General features: G+C 40.8%; 1 non-coding gene and 1 pseudogene across 1 annotated transcript; one reads left to right on the top strand and one right to left on the bottom strand.

Moving 5' to 3' along the window:
* Positions 1-10,361: 10,361 nt before the first annotated feature.
* LOC142428295 (U5 spliceosomal RNA) lies at positions 10,362-10,477 on the top strand. The gene has a single exon (XR_012780219.1). It is a non-coding gene; the product is annotated as a U5 spliceosomal RNA (small nuclear RNA).
* Positions 10,478-15,098: 4,621 nt separating this feature from the next.
* Positions 15,099-15,286, bottom strand: LOC142428238 (U1 spliceosomal RNA; annotated as a pseudogene).
* Between the last annotated feature and the right edge of the window lie 585 nt (positions 15,287-15,871).

The raw sequence follows: 15,871 nt of genomic DNA, 5'->3' as shown, positions 1-15,871 counted from the left end.
TGTTGTTTTATGTCATTGATTGTAATCCCCATAATACAATAGCACTTCTCCCACTTACCCCCTGGCTTCCAATTTGTATTACTTTGTTTTTACTACTTCTCTGGCAGAGTATTTTGTACTTGGATAAATGCTGCCATTTTTTTTTAAATGGTCAATCATCCTGAGTGTGTGTTCCCTAGTGGTTTGTTTATTTCTCACCATGCTATCTACGGTTCAGTGAAACATTGAGCAACTGGAATGAGATATGTCCCAAGCCTGAAGGCTTACTGAGGTCTAATCGCTCACGGGTTCCACTAGTCTCTCTCCAACCAGTAAGCCTTGTCTTTTTAAAATGGTGTTCTACATATTTCACCACTTTATCCAGGCCTCCTAAGGTAAGGGTAGGGAAATATTTTTGTTGTATCTTTTGAAGGGCCATTTTTATACTTATGACCTTATATGTGGGAGATACAAAATTATTATCTTAAAAGTTAGCATGCTATAATTGGCCTGCAAACATTTTATTAGCCTGCAAACATTTAGTTAACCCATCCCTAATGTGAAGTGTGAACCTTTACCCCTTTTATTTATTTATTTGTTTGTTTGTTTATTTATTTCTCATGACCCCTTTTAGGTAGGTCGATAATGGTAGCCAGATAGCATCTTCTTCTTCTGGCCTCAGGATTTTGTAGGCTGATTTATGGGTGGTGCATTATTTCATTGGATTCAGTGTATCCACGCTATTCCACTGGATTTAGTCTGTGGTCATCTCGACTCTAATTTGTTTGGGGGAAGAGACAGGTGAATGGCTGCACCTTAAAAGACTCCTCACAAGTTCTGAAGACTTCTATCACTGCTCAATAATGCAGAATTTACCACATTGTCTCTGTGGAATTCTTTGTGCCAACTCACCTTGATGTCCCAGAGTGGGTCATTCCTTCTGGTATTTCTCTAAGTCTACGGAATGCCCATAATGTTGTCATTTGTACTATAGCTTCTCACTTTAGTGCTATAGCATCAGCAATGAAAGTCCTGAAACCCTTTCTCCATCCATGTCACTAAGGGTAACCTTACCTTGATGAAGCAGCACTTTCCATGTTATATTTTGAAAATATTCTGAACTGGTGGCTCAACTTCCAGCAGCATACTGGATAATGTTCTATTGCTACCCGTAAAGTTTCCATTAGCTAATTTTTGAAGAGAAATCATCAAGAGTTCTTCCTAGACTGTCTTACTAAAGGAAAGCCATTAAATTTCTCCAACAGTGAACAATATTATAGCTTCCAGAACCAAAGCAGTATTCAAGTCACCAGAAAATGAAGAAACAAAGGAGTGTTTTCATAACAGTACTAGAACTGACTGATGGGTGGGAGATACAGATAAAAAGAATGTACTTATGTTAATTTTGTCCTAATACATTTAATTTTTTAAAGGGTATTAAATAAATGTTTACTAGTAAATTTATAGTTCAAATTAAATGCAATGCTGCAAGGTAAAAACTACCAGAAGTTTACGTAAGAAGAAATAAGATACAAAAGTTTGTGTATGTAGTGTTGATTAAACAAACATTACCCATAAGTGAAATGGCACTGAATTATACTTATTAATGAAAACCATCTAATCTGGAGGAGAACAACAGGAATGATGATTCCAGAGGAGGGACATAGGGAGACAGGGGATAAAAAATGGGTGTTATCAAAGCCAGGGACAAAGGAACAAGAAGTTATCTGAAATCTATGGCAATGAGGATGTTGGGCTTGATCAAGAGCAATGTAACCAAGAGGAATTACTGAAACCCAAATGAAGGCTGAGCATGATAGTGGGACAAGAGGAAAGTAAAAGGAAATAGAAGAAAGGGCTAGGAGGCAAAGATCATTTCTAGAGGTCTAAATACCGGCATGTACATATGTAAATATATTTATGATGATGGGGAAATAGATCTATGTATGTATATTTATAGGTTTAGTATTAAGGTAGCAGATGGACATTGGGGCTCTACTCAAGTACTCCCTCAATGCAAGAACACTGTGTTCTATTAAATTGGCATTTCATGATGCTCACCTTCCCAACATGATTTCTGAAGACAAACTGGGTGGATAAGCAAATGTTGAGAAGAGAGCAGATATTGCCTGGCTATCAAGAGATATAGCATCTGGGATCTTAAAGGCCTGAAGATAAGCAAGTGACCATCTAGATGAGAAGCAACAAAGTCCACAGGGAAGAAGCACACCAGTCTGTGTGATCACAAGGTGTCAAAGGGATCAGGTATCAGGCATCAAAGAACAAATATCATATCATTGTGACTGTCGGGGAGTGCAAAGTGAAGACCCAAAGTCCATCTGAAGGCAACTGGACAGCCCCTTACAGAAGGGTCGCTGGGAGCAGACAAGCCAGTCAGGGTGGAGTATAGCACCGATGAAACATACAACTTTCCTCTCCTACCCCCCATTATCATGACCCCAAATCTACCTTACAAATCTGGCTTGACCATAGCGTGTACACGGGTACAGGTAAGAGCTGGAAACACAGAGAATCCAGGACAGATAAATCCCACAGGATCGATATTGAGAGTAGCTATACCAAGAGGGGAAGGTGAAGGTGCGGGGAAATGGGGTACCGATCACAATGGTCTACCTATAACCCCTCCTAGGGGGCCGACAAGAGAAAAGTGAGTAAAGGGATACATCAGTCAGAGTAAGACATGACAAAGTAATAATAATTTTTAAATTATTAAGGGTTCATGATGGAGTGGGGTGGGGGAATGAGAGGAGGAAAATGAGAAGCTGCTACCCAGGGCTCAGGTAGAAAGAAAATATTTTGAAAATGATGGCAACAAATATAAAAATGTGCTTGAGACAATAGATGGATGTATGGATTGTGATAAGAGTTGTACAAGCCCCCCAATAAAATGATTTTTAAGAAAAGAAAAACACCTAATCTAACATACCAGTCCAAAATTAATGCTAAAAAAACAAATAGTGCCTTCACAACACATTTGGAATATAAATACTCTATATCCTTGGAGCTCAAGGAATTTTAAACCATGCATTGCACTCATGAGTGTCTACGTGCCTGTGTTTCCATTCATTGTCAACAGTTTTTACGTGACAGGTAGGATGAGAATGATCATGATAATCTGCTTGTCAAAAAAAATGGGTCATTTAGGAAAATAATGAAGGGTCAGAGTCATGTATATATTTCTACTGCAAGCAGAGTTTACTAGTTTACTAGTTCCTCCTTTCAAGTTAGCAGTGATGATTAGAAAATGTAGGGAAGAAATGAAAAGTGAAATCTGTCGCTGGAGATGCTGAGAGCCAGTTAGAGAACATGCAGACTCCAACAGGAAATCCTCCTGATTGCTCTTCTGTGCCTTTCTAGGGCGGGGACCTGTGATGTTTTGGGTCTTTAGTGCCTCCTGCTGCTCTTTGCCTCCCTTTCAGGGGAGGTTTGTGTCTGGGCTCACATTGAGTCCCCACAGTGTGTACCTTGCACATAACACAGGACTGTGTCATGTACAGTCAGGGAACTCAGCTAAAGGGAGAACTGGTTCTTGTAATTGTCTTTGGTGATTAGAGAGTGGACTTCAGAAGGATGAGTGATACTATGTATCACCACCATAGCATATGTGGCCCCACCACTGCAGACCTTTCCCCAGGGGCCAGCTCCAGCAGTAGCTACTGGTGATGGAGTAACCAGAGACCATACAGGTGAGGGAGAACAATAGACTGTGCTTGACCAGACCTGGAAAAGACTCCTGAAGCAGCACCTGGGACAGTACACCTAGAAATAAAGAGAGAAGTTCCTGTCAGTCACATGCACTCACCACAGGCCCCATAAACCAGCTTTGCTATCTGAGACCCTCACCTTGGGGAACTGTCACCAGGCACAGAAGAACACAGAGCAACAGCGTCTTTGCCCACAACTCTGCTTTTCCAGAGGAGCTACAGCACTGCCTGAAGATGTGCTGGCTTTCCCAGACCAAGGGTAGAATGTTACCTCCACATTTAGGGCTTGTCATGGACACTGAAGTGGCCTTTCCCCAGGTGAAATGGGTGCTTCTGAAGCCTGAACATTCCTGCTCAGTCTCTCGAGTTATGCATGGCCACTGAATAACTGCTCAGAGATCTCACCTTGAATTAATTAACCAAGCTTACAGATTCATCCATTTTGGAAAATTATCCATACTTTTGACAGTGCAAGCAGTGGCACTATCTTTGAACGTGCTATTTTAAAGTTTATTTCCCATTCAGATTTCCACTTCGTTTTTATCCCTCATATCAATGTCTGCAAAAAGTTCCAGACCGAGGGTTGACCTCATCCATTTTCCTCCTTACTTCTAACCACTGTATAATCTCTAATGTATTCTAATTTTTTAAAGGTTGAAATACAATTAAAGAGTGGAACTCACATGGCTTCTCTTGAGCAGATTCTGCTGAGGGGAATAAGTAATGATTTGGTAAAAAACAAAAACCCAGAGGTTTAGTCAATATCCCGAGATTCAAGCACAGGACAGTTTCCCAGTTGTCAGTTGGAGATCACGGAATTGAGTATTTTCTCTCATGTAGGCTGGAATGTAATCACTTGATCCCAGTCACTGCAGCAGACTGCCTGCCATCTCATGGCATCTGGGGTTGGTGGGTGTCTGAACAATTTAAGATTCTGACTACGTGCATCTCTGCTCATTAGTCCAGGTCACTTTCTTTCTTTTCTTTTTTTCAGTCCAGGTCACTTTCATCTCTGTGTGTATAAGAAGTAGATTTATATACAAGAGCAATTGAACATTGAGAAAATGGCCCAGCCCAGCCCAGATCAAGTCCATAAGTCTGATATTAGCCTATATGTCCAACAGCAATCTATAAAGTCCTCTTCATACTCACGAAACACATGCAATGATGCCGAATTTAGAAGATCACAGGCCAGTGGGTAGCAAGTCTTTGCATCCAGTGTCATTGGAAACAGCTCTGGCAGGGGTCTCGGAATGGCTTCCCCAGCACCCAGGGCTGCACGGGATGGGTCAATTTGTCCTCTCAGCTGCGGTGTCTCCCAAGCTGTGAAGTAGTGAGAAAGAGTCTTTCCTGCCTCCAAGGATGAAATACTGGATTTCCCAGAATTCTCATGAGAAGGCCATGCCCACACAGAAGCCGCATTGGCTATGATCTGATTGACAGGCTAGACTCCACCCCTACATTCTTAATCATCAAATTGACAAATGATTATATAACTCCCACAGTAACCCTTTGTAAATGACGTTTTTATCACGTGTACTACAAAGTACCCGTATATGCTGGCAGTTTCCTTCCACATTGAAGAAGCGTTGCTTGGGCTCTATAATCCATATGTTGTTTTTGTTTTTTCCCACTGCTCCAAATCATGGTCAGTAATTTAATCAATATACCCACAGAACTTTCCAATTTTTGGAACTTGGAAATTGTAGAAAAATAGGGGCCCAATGAAAGGGCTATCAAAATTATCCAGTTTTCTACTGTTGTAGAGAAATCAGGCATAGTTCTTTGCAGCTTAAAATGACAACTACTTGGTTATTTCATGACTTTGGGATGAAAACATTGGCATCAAAGAGAAGGTCTAATGCTGGCCAATGCAGTGCCTCCTTGCCAATCTTTATTGCTGGGTAAGACATCAGCTTCTGAGACTGTACTCATATATACTCCCACATATACTCTCTCATGCTGCCTAAGGCTGCAAGATGGGAGTTATGCCAGGGTTAAAGCAAAGATCTCGCTTCAGCACATGGGGCCTATATTTTATCCTGAGTGTGCAACTATATGGGGAATATTTCATTTAAATGATTTTGTTTTTATATTTAAATAGAAGACCCTCTTGAGCATCAGTGATTAAATAGTTTACTAAAGTGGCTGGGCTCTATACTCCGTGAATGTCATCCAGGAATAGAAGATGATGAGCTGTTGAGGAGTGCCACATTCTGAATGATTTTCAAAGAAAGACACTACATAATTAGCTAAAATCCGAATTACAAAATTGATGAAATGGGGAGATCTGATCTGATGTCTTCAAAGTTAGCAAGCAAGCATGTGGAATGTCGTGGTCCATCAACTATCATTAAGAATTGCAAGTTAAATGGTCAATAAATTAGTAACGCAAGTTTACTATTGTGCTTCTGCTTCAAAAGACAGACTGATACCATGAAAGACTGGTGAGGATGTAGAGTGCCAGAAACTACCAAATGTTACCGTCACATTAGAACAATCTGGCAGCTTTTTCACAACAGCGAATATAATTTTATAATATAATCAAGCTGCCATTCTCCTCAAATCATTTAAAAATAAAGCTACATAAACTATGCACAGTAATTATAAAGTGCTTTTATCCATAAGTTGAAATATACCAAACTCAACTCAGTGACATTGCATAGATGCCAAGTGAAAGTGACCCTATAGGACAGAGAAGAACTGTCCTTGAGTGTTTCAGATACTGTAACTCTCTAAAGGAGTAGAAATCCTCATCTGTCTTCATGGAATAGCTGGTGGTTTTGTACTGCTGAACTTGCAGCTAGCAGCCCAATGCATAACCACTACTCAACCAGGGAATCTATGAAAAGAGGGAAGAAGGAAAATCAACCGCTAAACTAGCATCCCAAAATGCTGATATCTGTAAGACTGAGTTCAGGCCTGCTTCAACTCCTCAACCATTCCTCCCAATGCACTCTTTGCCAAGACTCTTGAGAATTGGTGCTCAATAGGTGATGTATGTAAGTTAACAGCAGTTAAATTCTTCTACTTGTTATTGCCAGGTTGGAAATATGACATTTTTATTTCAAATATAAGATAAAACTTTACAACAGAGTTAATATAATTGTATACATTACAAAATAATTAGGGCATTTCAAGATGGAAAGCAAAACTCTATTAAAAATGTTCCTATTGAAATGAATAGAACAACTCTGAGGGTGGTACAGGGCAGCATACTAACATAAGTAACTTTCAGGTGATCAACGACTGTAAATCTAAAAGCAAAATAAAGTGCACACAGCAATGTTTTCTGTTTTATAAAGGTCATTACCATGGGTATGTGTCCCCAAGTTATGAAATCATTATACATCATTGAAAAATTGCAGAGTGTCATTGTAAAAGACATAACTGGAAATGCCTAATATGAAATGAAAATGTTCTCAATACATCAAAAATCTGGACAACTATGAACAATAAAATATATAACTTAGAATTGTATAAAAATATAAAGGATACAGGAGGGGTGAGTGGGGAGGAAAGGGGTTGGGATAAAAAGGAAAATCAGCTTCCAGGAACCGAAGCAGAAGGCAAATTTTGAGAATGAAGGCAACGAATGTATAAGTGTGTTTTACACAATTGATGTATGTATGGATTGCGATGAGTTATATGAGCCCCAATAAAATAATTTTTTTAAATGTAAAGGATACAATTAATATCCCTGAATTGATACCACTATAATAAATGATTTAATGAACAAAGTTAATGAGGAAAATGAAACAAACATCTCCTACATAAGCATTTTAAGTGTTCTATGTATTTACCCACTTAAAATAGTAAAAAATGAAGTTCTTCAGGATTTTACTGCAATTGGGTCCTAAATTAAACTAAATCAAATTAGACTAGACTAAACTAAATCAACTCAAACCGAACTTAATGACATATTGCGTTTGGTGAATCTGCTGCAAAATATATCTTTAAAATTTTAATAATAAAAATATTACCTTGAGGAATATGGTGTACCTGACCCAAGCCATGGTATTTTAAATGATATCATAAACGTGACCCCTCATTCTCAACAATATGGTTTTTTATTTGTTTGGGGTTTTCTATTGCCTGTCAACTGATCCTGTGGACACCTCATGATAGCACAGATGGTGTTCTTCCATGTGGGTTAGTTGCTTCTCTGCTAGAGTGCTGCTTGTTTAACTTCAAGTCATTAGGACCCCAGATGCTATATCTTCTGATAGCCTGGCACTATCCGATTTCTTCACCACCCTTGCTTATGTGCCCATTTTGTGTTCAGCAATTGTGCTGGGAGTGTGAGCATCACAGAATGCCAGGTTGGTCAGAGCAGAGACACAAAATCCATCTGTAGACAATAGGACATCTATTCAGAAGGGTCACAAGGAAAGGGATGAGTCAACCACAGCTCAAAATAGCACCAATGAAACACACAATATCCCTCTGGTTCCTTGATGCTTCCTCTTTCCCCACTATCATCACTCCAGTCCTTCCTTTCACTGCGGGCTAGACCAGAGCATGTGCACAGGTACATATAAGAGATGAGAGCCCATGAACACGGAATCCAAGAAAAGGAATGGGAGTAGCGATATCAGGAGGGTGGTGGGAGGGTGGGAAGAGGAGGGGAAGAAGAGGGAACTGATTACAATGATTGACACATAAACCACACACACCCCCTCTAGGACAAACAACAGAAACTGTGGGAAGTGAGACATGGTCGGTGTAAGATAAGAAAATAATAATACATAATTTATCAAAGAGTCACGCGGGTGTTGGGGGAGGGAGAGAAAAAAGAGGAAGTGATATTAAGGTGTCCATAAAAAGTAAATGTTTAGTAAATAATGATGGCAATGTATGTACAAATATGCTTGATACAATTGATGTATGGATTGTTATAAGAGCTGTAAGAACAACCCAAGTCGATCTATGTTGACCGTCTCCCCAGAAGGCAATACAGAGGACAACACTGAAGATATAGCCCGGGGAGAGAGGTGGCTCTGTCCAGACCACACAGGACCGAACTAAGGGGGAGAGAGAAAGAACTTCATCATGACACATCAAGCCCCAGGGACGACATCATGCTCGGAGCATAGAGAGCACCGTAGGGCCTGCCCCACCACAAGACAAGACATTTTATCACTGACCCACAACAGTACAGGGGACAGCACTGGAGACATTGTGCAGGAAAGTGTACCTGATATGCCCCATGCACAGTGGGGTGAGAGGCAAAGGGAGTGTACCTGGACAGTAAGGGGAACAAAGTAACCAAGTCATCAAAGAATCCTGAAAATAGACTTCTGGCCTGGGGTACAGGGCTTGTCACCTCTTCAGACTTGATCGGAAAAAATACATTAGGGTCAGCAGACAGACCTGGAACTATCTATTATTTTTTGTTGTTGCTTTGTTTTTGTTTTATTATGTTTTGGTTTTTCTTCCACCCTCTGTCTGTCTATATAAGATAGGCAGGATGAGCAATCCCAAAGAGAAACTACAGGACCGGCAGTTCAGGGGGGACATGGAAGAAGATGGGGCGGGGAGAGAGAGTGGGGAGCCAACAAACTCATAGACAAAGGGAAAAACAAGAGATCTAAAATTGGTGGTGAGGAGGGTGTATAATCCCGAGTAGGGTTTTATGAAGAGCAATGTATCCAAGAGGAAATACTGAGAGCCAAATGGAAGGTGAGTATGATAGTGGGATAGAAGGAAGGTGAAAGGAAATAGAGGGAAGAAATAGGAGTCAAAAGCTATTTATAGAGGTATAGCTATGGGTCTATAGATATGTAAATATATTAATTTATAATGAAAGGGATAGAAGCCAATGAACATATATTTATATGAAAAGGTGTAAGATAGCAGATGGAATTTGGGCCTCGCTCACGGCCTCCCTTAACCCAAGAACACTTTGTTCTGATTACCTGGCTCTCTTTGATACTCACCTTCCCGACACAATTGCTGAAGACAAAATGGGTGCATAAGCAAATGTGGTGAAGAGAGCGGATGGTACCCAGCTATCAAAACATATAACGTCTGTAGTCTTAAAGGCTTCAAGTCAAACAAGCAGCCATCTAGCAGGGAAGCAAATGAGCCCACATGGAAGAAACACACCAGCCTGTGTGATCATGAGGTGTTGATGGGATCAGCCATCAGGTCTCAAAAGATCCAAAACAAACAATTATATTGATTTGAGAGAGGGGGGTTGGAGTGGAACCCAAATCCCATCTGTAGATAATTGGATACCACCCACACCCTCAGAAGTAGTATAAGGAAGGGATGATTCAACCCAGGTGCAGTATAGCACCGACAAATCACACATCATTCATCTAGTTCTTGAATACTCGCTCCCTACCCGCAAGGCCGTAACCCAGTTCTACCTTACAAATCTGGATAGACCAGAGAATACATATTGGTACAGCTAAGAGCGCTCGACACATGGACTTCAGGAAAGATAAACCCCTCAGGAACAATAATGAGAGTAGTGATGTAATGAGGCTAGGTGGATGATCAGGTAGGGGGAAGGGTAAAAAACGGGGGACCTATCATATGGCTGGATATATAGCCGCCCCACCTCCAAAGGGGATGATAACAGAAATGTGGGTGAAGGGAGACAACGGACAGTGTAAGATACAAATTAACAATAACAAAATATAATTGAGCATACTCTGGTTTCTCTTCAGATCGTATAAATCTTTTGCCTTTTACTAAAGATTTCCATGGAGAGGAACAATTCTGAGTCATAAACTAATTTTTTGAGGCCATGCACTTGCAAGGCTTACTAAAAAAATTGTATGTATATATATACATATACATATATATATATATACTTGATCAAAGGATATATATATATATATAATTGATCAAAGGAGATATATATATTTGATCAAAGAGGGAGAGAGGGGGAAAAAGAGGGTTTTATAAGAAGAGCTTTAGTAGAAAAATGTTTTGGAAACCATGGCAACATATGCACAAATATGCTTGATACAATTGATGTATGGAATGTTAGAAGAGCTGTAAGAACTCTTCTGACATTCCATACATCAACTGTTCTTACAGTTAGAAGGGCTGTAAGAACAATAAAATAATTTATAAAAAATAAATAAATAAGGAAACTTCGCCAGAAGTGCCTTGACAGCTTAGTTATGTAGACTTGGAAGTTAGGAGAATAATTTTTAGAATCAGAATGCATTAGTTTTCAATCTCATACACGCTATTTATAAGTTATGTAAGCACATGCAAGATACTTAACTGCTCTGAAATTCATTTCATTAATGTATACAATGAGGATTAAAAGTTTGTAACATTTTTGGCAGTATTCAACAAAATTATGTATTGCAAATACAATAACAAAAATTATTTTTTAATTTTAAAAAATGATTTTATCAGGAGAGCAAAATGAGAGCCCATAGATTGGGGGAAAACATCTGTCATTGAATAAATTGCTGAATTTTATCAGTGCAATTGCCTTATACCCTAGAGGAAGATTGACAATGATTTTCTCTTTTGTTTCTTTGCTTTTTTGTTTCTTTCTGCTCTTTGTGTGTTTTTGTTGTTATTGTTTGTTTGGGGTTTTGGTTTTATCATAACATGACCGCAAAAGTAAATCAGAGTTATTAAACCCATGGGCTAGCTGACAGACATCCTCAAACTATGGCCCGTGGGCCACATGCAGCCCGCCCAGGACATTTATCCAGCCCACCGGGTGTTTTTGCCCCATTTGTTTTACTTCAAAATAAGATATGTGCAGTGTGCATAGGAATTTGTTCATAGTTGTTTTTGTTTGTTTTTTTTAAACTATAGTCCAGCTCTCCAACGGGTCTGAGGGACCTTGAACTGGCCCTCTGTTTAAAACGTTTGAGGACCCCTGGGCTAGCATATGGATTTTGGGCTCCTACTTAGTTCTTGCCCCAATCCAAGAATAGTTAGTTCTTAAAACATGGCCCTGCTCGATTCTCGCTTTCATGAAGAAATCACTGAATACTTCATGAAGACCACCCCCCAGGCTTTCTTGGGTCACCCCCGGACTCCACTAGCTTCACCTCACATTGGACACCTGCAAACACAGAGGCACCGTGATTAGATGGCACACATACAAACAAATGCACTCACAATTATACACACAGCAGCAGGGTGTACAACAATTACCATGTAAAATGGCCAGAATGAATGCCACGTTTGGTGTAAAATTCATTATGAGTCTTGTGGACTAGCTTCTGGGCAGAAATGGTAACACCAGAGACCCCAGAGACTGGGACTGTCCTCTGAGATCTCCCACATCAGGGGCTCTGACTGGTTTATCAGTGGCAGAGAGCTGCATTTTCATGTCCTCTGATATTTAGAAGCAGATGAGTAGAGAATATGGGCAAGAATTCTCCCTCAGACTCAGAGAAGCACAAGCACTCTCAAGGGAAAACAGAGCTCTGAGACATGTACTTTATTGTTATATATGAGTTTGTAAGTAGTTTTCACTCTATAAGCTTTACATTACACACACCAACCTTTGTGGTGTGAGAGCTCACAATGAATCCTCTCTCGTCCCTCTTTTTTTTTTTTTTAATTTTTATGACCCCAGTTCTACCTAACAAATCTAGCTAAACTGGAGAACACACATTGGTACAGATAAGAGCTCTTGACACAGGGAATTCAGGACAGATAAACCCCTTAGGAACAGTAATGGGAGTAGCAATATGAGGAGAGGGGAATGGTTGGGGAGGAGGGAGGGAGAGAAAGGAGGAACCCATCACAAGGTTGGCTGTATAGCTCTCCCCAAACCCCGAAGGAGATACATAACAGAAATGTTGGTGAAGGGAGACAAGAGACAGTGTAAGATATAAAATAATAAAAGCAATATATAATTGATCAAGAATTCAAGAGGATGGGATGGTGGGAGAGGGAGGGGAAAAAGAAGAGCTAATACCAAGAGTTCAAGAAGAAAATGTTTTGGAAATGATGATGGCAACATATGTACAAATATGCTTGATGCAATTGATATATGGAATGTTATAAGAGCTGTAAGAGCCCCCCAGTCAAATTATCTTTTAAACAAATAAATAAAATATCTATCTAATGCTTATGATCAAACTCACCCACTCTGCTATGCAGTCAGTACTCTAAAAAATGTGTTCACAGGTTAAAGGAGTCTTAATGATCACAAACCAAAATCATAGTTCCCCTTTCTGACTCTAAATTACACTGCCACTAAATTACATGAAGTTACACTTCAGGGGCTAACGAACCCAGGATGGGCAGGAACACCACAGGCTGCGGAGAAGGGTGAAAGGCAGGTTGGCAGGTCAGGTTTGTGACTAGACAGGAAAATGAGTCCAAAATGGGCAGGTCAGATGGCAGGCCATTGGCTTAAGTCCAAAGAAGCAAAGGTTGCCAAGTTAGATCCAGCAAAAAGCCTCTCGTCCCCCTTAAGATGTAGATACCCATGATGATGGTGACCGGCGCCATCGTTTGTTTCTTGCATAGGAACATTATTGGTTTTCTTGCCATCCAAGAAATCCCTCCATTTTTTGTGATATATACAGCTGTGGGCATGAGGTTGTTCAGAAAGCATGCAGAATTGCATCCTCTTTCTTCTGTCATGATCATGAAAACTGGATATTTATCACTCGAGGTCATCTTCTCAAAGAGTCAGTTTTTGTTTAATTGACTTACTGATGGTGTTCATTCTATTTCATTTACTTGAGATCTTATATTAATTATTTCCTGGCACCCCTACCCCTTCCCCTGTAAACCTGGGCGGTGGCACACTCATCTTTCTCTAATTCCATTAGATGCAAAATGAGGTCATTAACGTCAGTTTGATTTTGACACTATACAGGTTGGTTGTTGCTACAAATAGCCCACAAGGTTCTCTTCGGTTGAATCCCACAGTTCTGTTGTGCTTTCATTTTTTGTTCAGTCCAATACAGCCATCCAGGATATAAAATTCAATCAATACATATCATAACTATTAATAATACAAATACACAAAACTACTTTTGCACCAATCTTTGTCCATTTTACATGGTAATCATTGTAGACCCTTGCTGTGTGTGTTTAATATCGAGTACATTTGTTTGTGTATGTGTCCTCTAATCGTGGTGTTTCTGTGTTTGTAGGTGTCCAGTGTGAGCACCATCTGGGGGCGATCTGAGAAAGTCGTGGTGGTGGTGGGGTGTCTCGGAGACTCTCCTGTGCAGCGTCTGGATTCACCTTCAATAGTTGTGAAATGCATTGTTCCCATCAGGCTCCAGTGAAGGGCCTGCAGTGGGTTGTATACATTAGTTATTCTGGTGGGACTACATTATACACAGACTGAGCAAAGCGTCAATTCACCATCTCCAGAGACAACTCTAAGAACACTCTCTTTCTGCAGATGATTAGAAAGAGCATGAATGTCGAGGAAATGATCATGCATTAATGTAAGTGACACAATGTGGGAAGTCAGTGAGAGCCCAGACACAAACCTCCTCTGCAGGGAAGAGACTGGACTCCAGGGGGCGCTCAGGACCCGAAGAGCGCAGGATCAGGCCAAGGACCAGTTGTAGATGGTTTCAGTTTGGGGATTCTGCTCTGTCTCACTGTGTTCCTAGATAATCTCTCCATTTTTATTTACTGGTTTTGTAGTCTTCCCTGGTGTTTCCAAATTCAAAAGTGGTATTGTAAAAGTAGGAAATATTCTCACCTGCAGTAAAAGCGCCTGTGCCTTATGGAGGGAAAAAGACCCGGACAGGTGCCCCCAGCACCAGAGTTTTGATAAAGCTCAAGGATAGATTTTATAATCAGACTCAGGGCCACTGAGGTTTCTACATGATGCAAATGATGAAGTGTACACATATGTCTGAAAGGTTGGTGGTTTAAACCCACCCAGCGATGTCTTAGGACACAGGATTCATGATCTGCTCTGTGTTGTTAGGTGTCATCGAATTGCTTCCAGCCCATAGCCAATGTACAATTGAACCAAACACTGCCCGGTCCCGTGCCGTCGTCATAATTATTGCCAGGGTTGAGCCCACTGATGGAGCCATTGTGTCAATCAATCTTCTCAAGAACCTTGCTCTTTGCTGATCTGTCCAGACCCACACGATGAGGTCCAGACCCAAACTATGAGGGAGAGAGCAAGCAAGAGTGAGAGTGAGAGTGAGAATCTCATCATGGCCCACCAAACCCTGGGGACGACATCCCTGCTTGGAGCAGCCAATCCACACAGAGGACCGTGTGGCTGGCCCCACCAGGAGACATGGGATTCCTTCGCTGAACCCTAGTGCTACTGGGGACAGCACTGGAGACACTGTGCAGAAAGTGTGCCCAGTTTGCCCCAGACACCGCGGGGTGAAATCAAAGGAAGTGCAACAGGGCAGCAAAGTAACCAAGTCCCCAAGGAATCCTGAAAATAGACTTCTGACTTGGGGGACAGGGCTTGGCACCTCATCAGACCTGATCTGCAGTCCCCCACTACCACAAATGATGCAGTCTATTTTCCCACATTTGGGGAAATCGCAGAGGTCACCACATCCGGAATGCAATGGATGAATAAACCTCGCCCTGGGAAAACCACCTTCGTGATCATGGTATCTCCCCTGCCAGGTAAGTATTCGTTTTGCTTTGTTTATTTTTGCTTTTCTTTTGCCCTATGTCTCTATATAAAATAAGCAGGATGAACAATCCCAAAGAGAAAACAATGTAACCAGCAGTGGGAGCTGTGTTGGGGGACAGGGCAGAGGAAGTGGTGGAGAGGGGGAATGGGGAGCCAACAAACTCACAGATCAGGGAACAGGAGGGTGTATAATGCCTGGCAAGTGCAATGTATCCGAGAGGAATTACCAAGAGTCAAATGGTGGGTGAGCATGATTGTGGGATAGGAGGAAGGTGAAAGGAAGTAGAGGAAAGAAATTGGAGGCAAAAGCTATTTACAGAAGTATCACTATAGGCATGTATATATGTAAATATATTAATGTTTAATGAAAGGGATAGAGACCAATGTACATGTATTTATATGTTAAATATTAAGATATCAGACAGACTTTGGGTCTCTACTCAAGGCCTCCCTTAACACAAGAACACTTTGTTCTGATAACCTGGTACTCTGATACTCACCTTCCCAACACGATTGCTGAAGACAAAATGGGTGTATAAGCAAATGTGGTGGAGATAGTGAATGGTGCCCAGCTATCAAAAGA

The sequence above is a fragment of the Tenrec ecaudatus genome, chromosome 15, assembly GCF_050624435.1.
Source record: "Tenrec ecaudatus isolate mTenEca1 chromosome 15, mTenEca1.hap1, whole genome shotgun sequence".
NCBI classification, from domain to species: Eukaryota; Metazoa; Chordata; class Mammalia; order Afrosoricida; family Tenrecidae; genus Tenrec; species Tenrec ecaudatus.
Note: the sequence above shows the minus strand (reverse complement) of the source record. Positions and strands in the feature narration are given on the sequence as shown.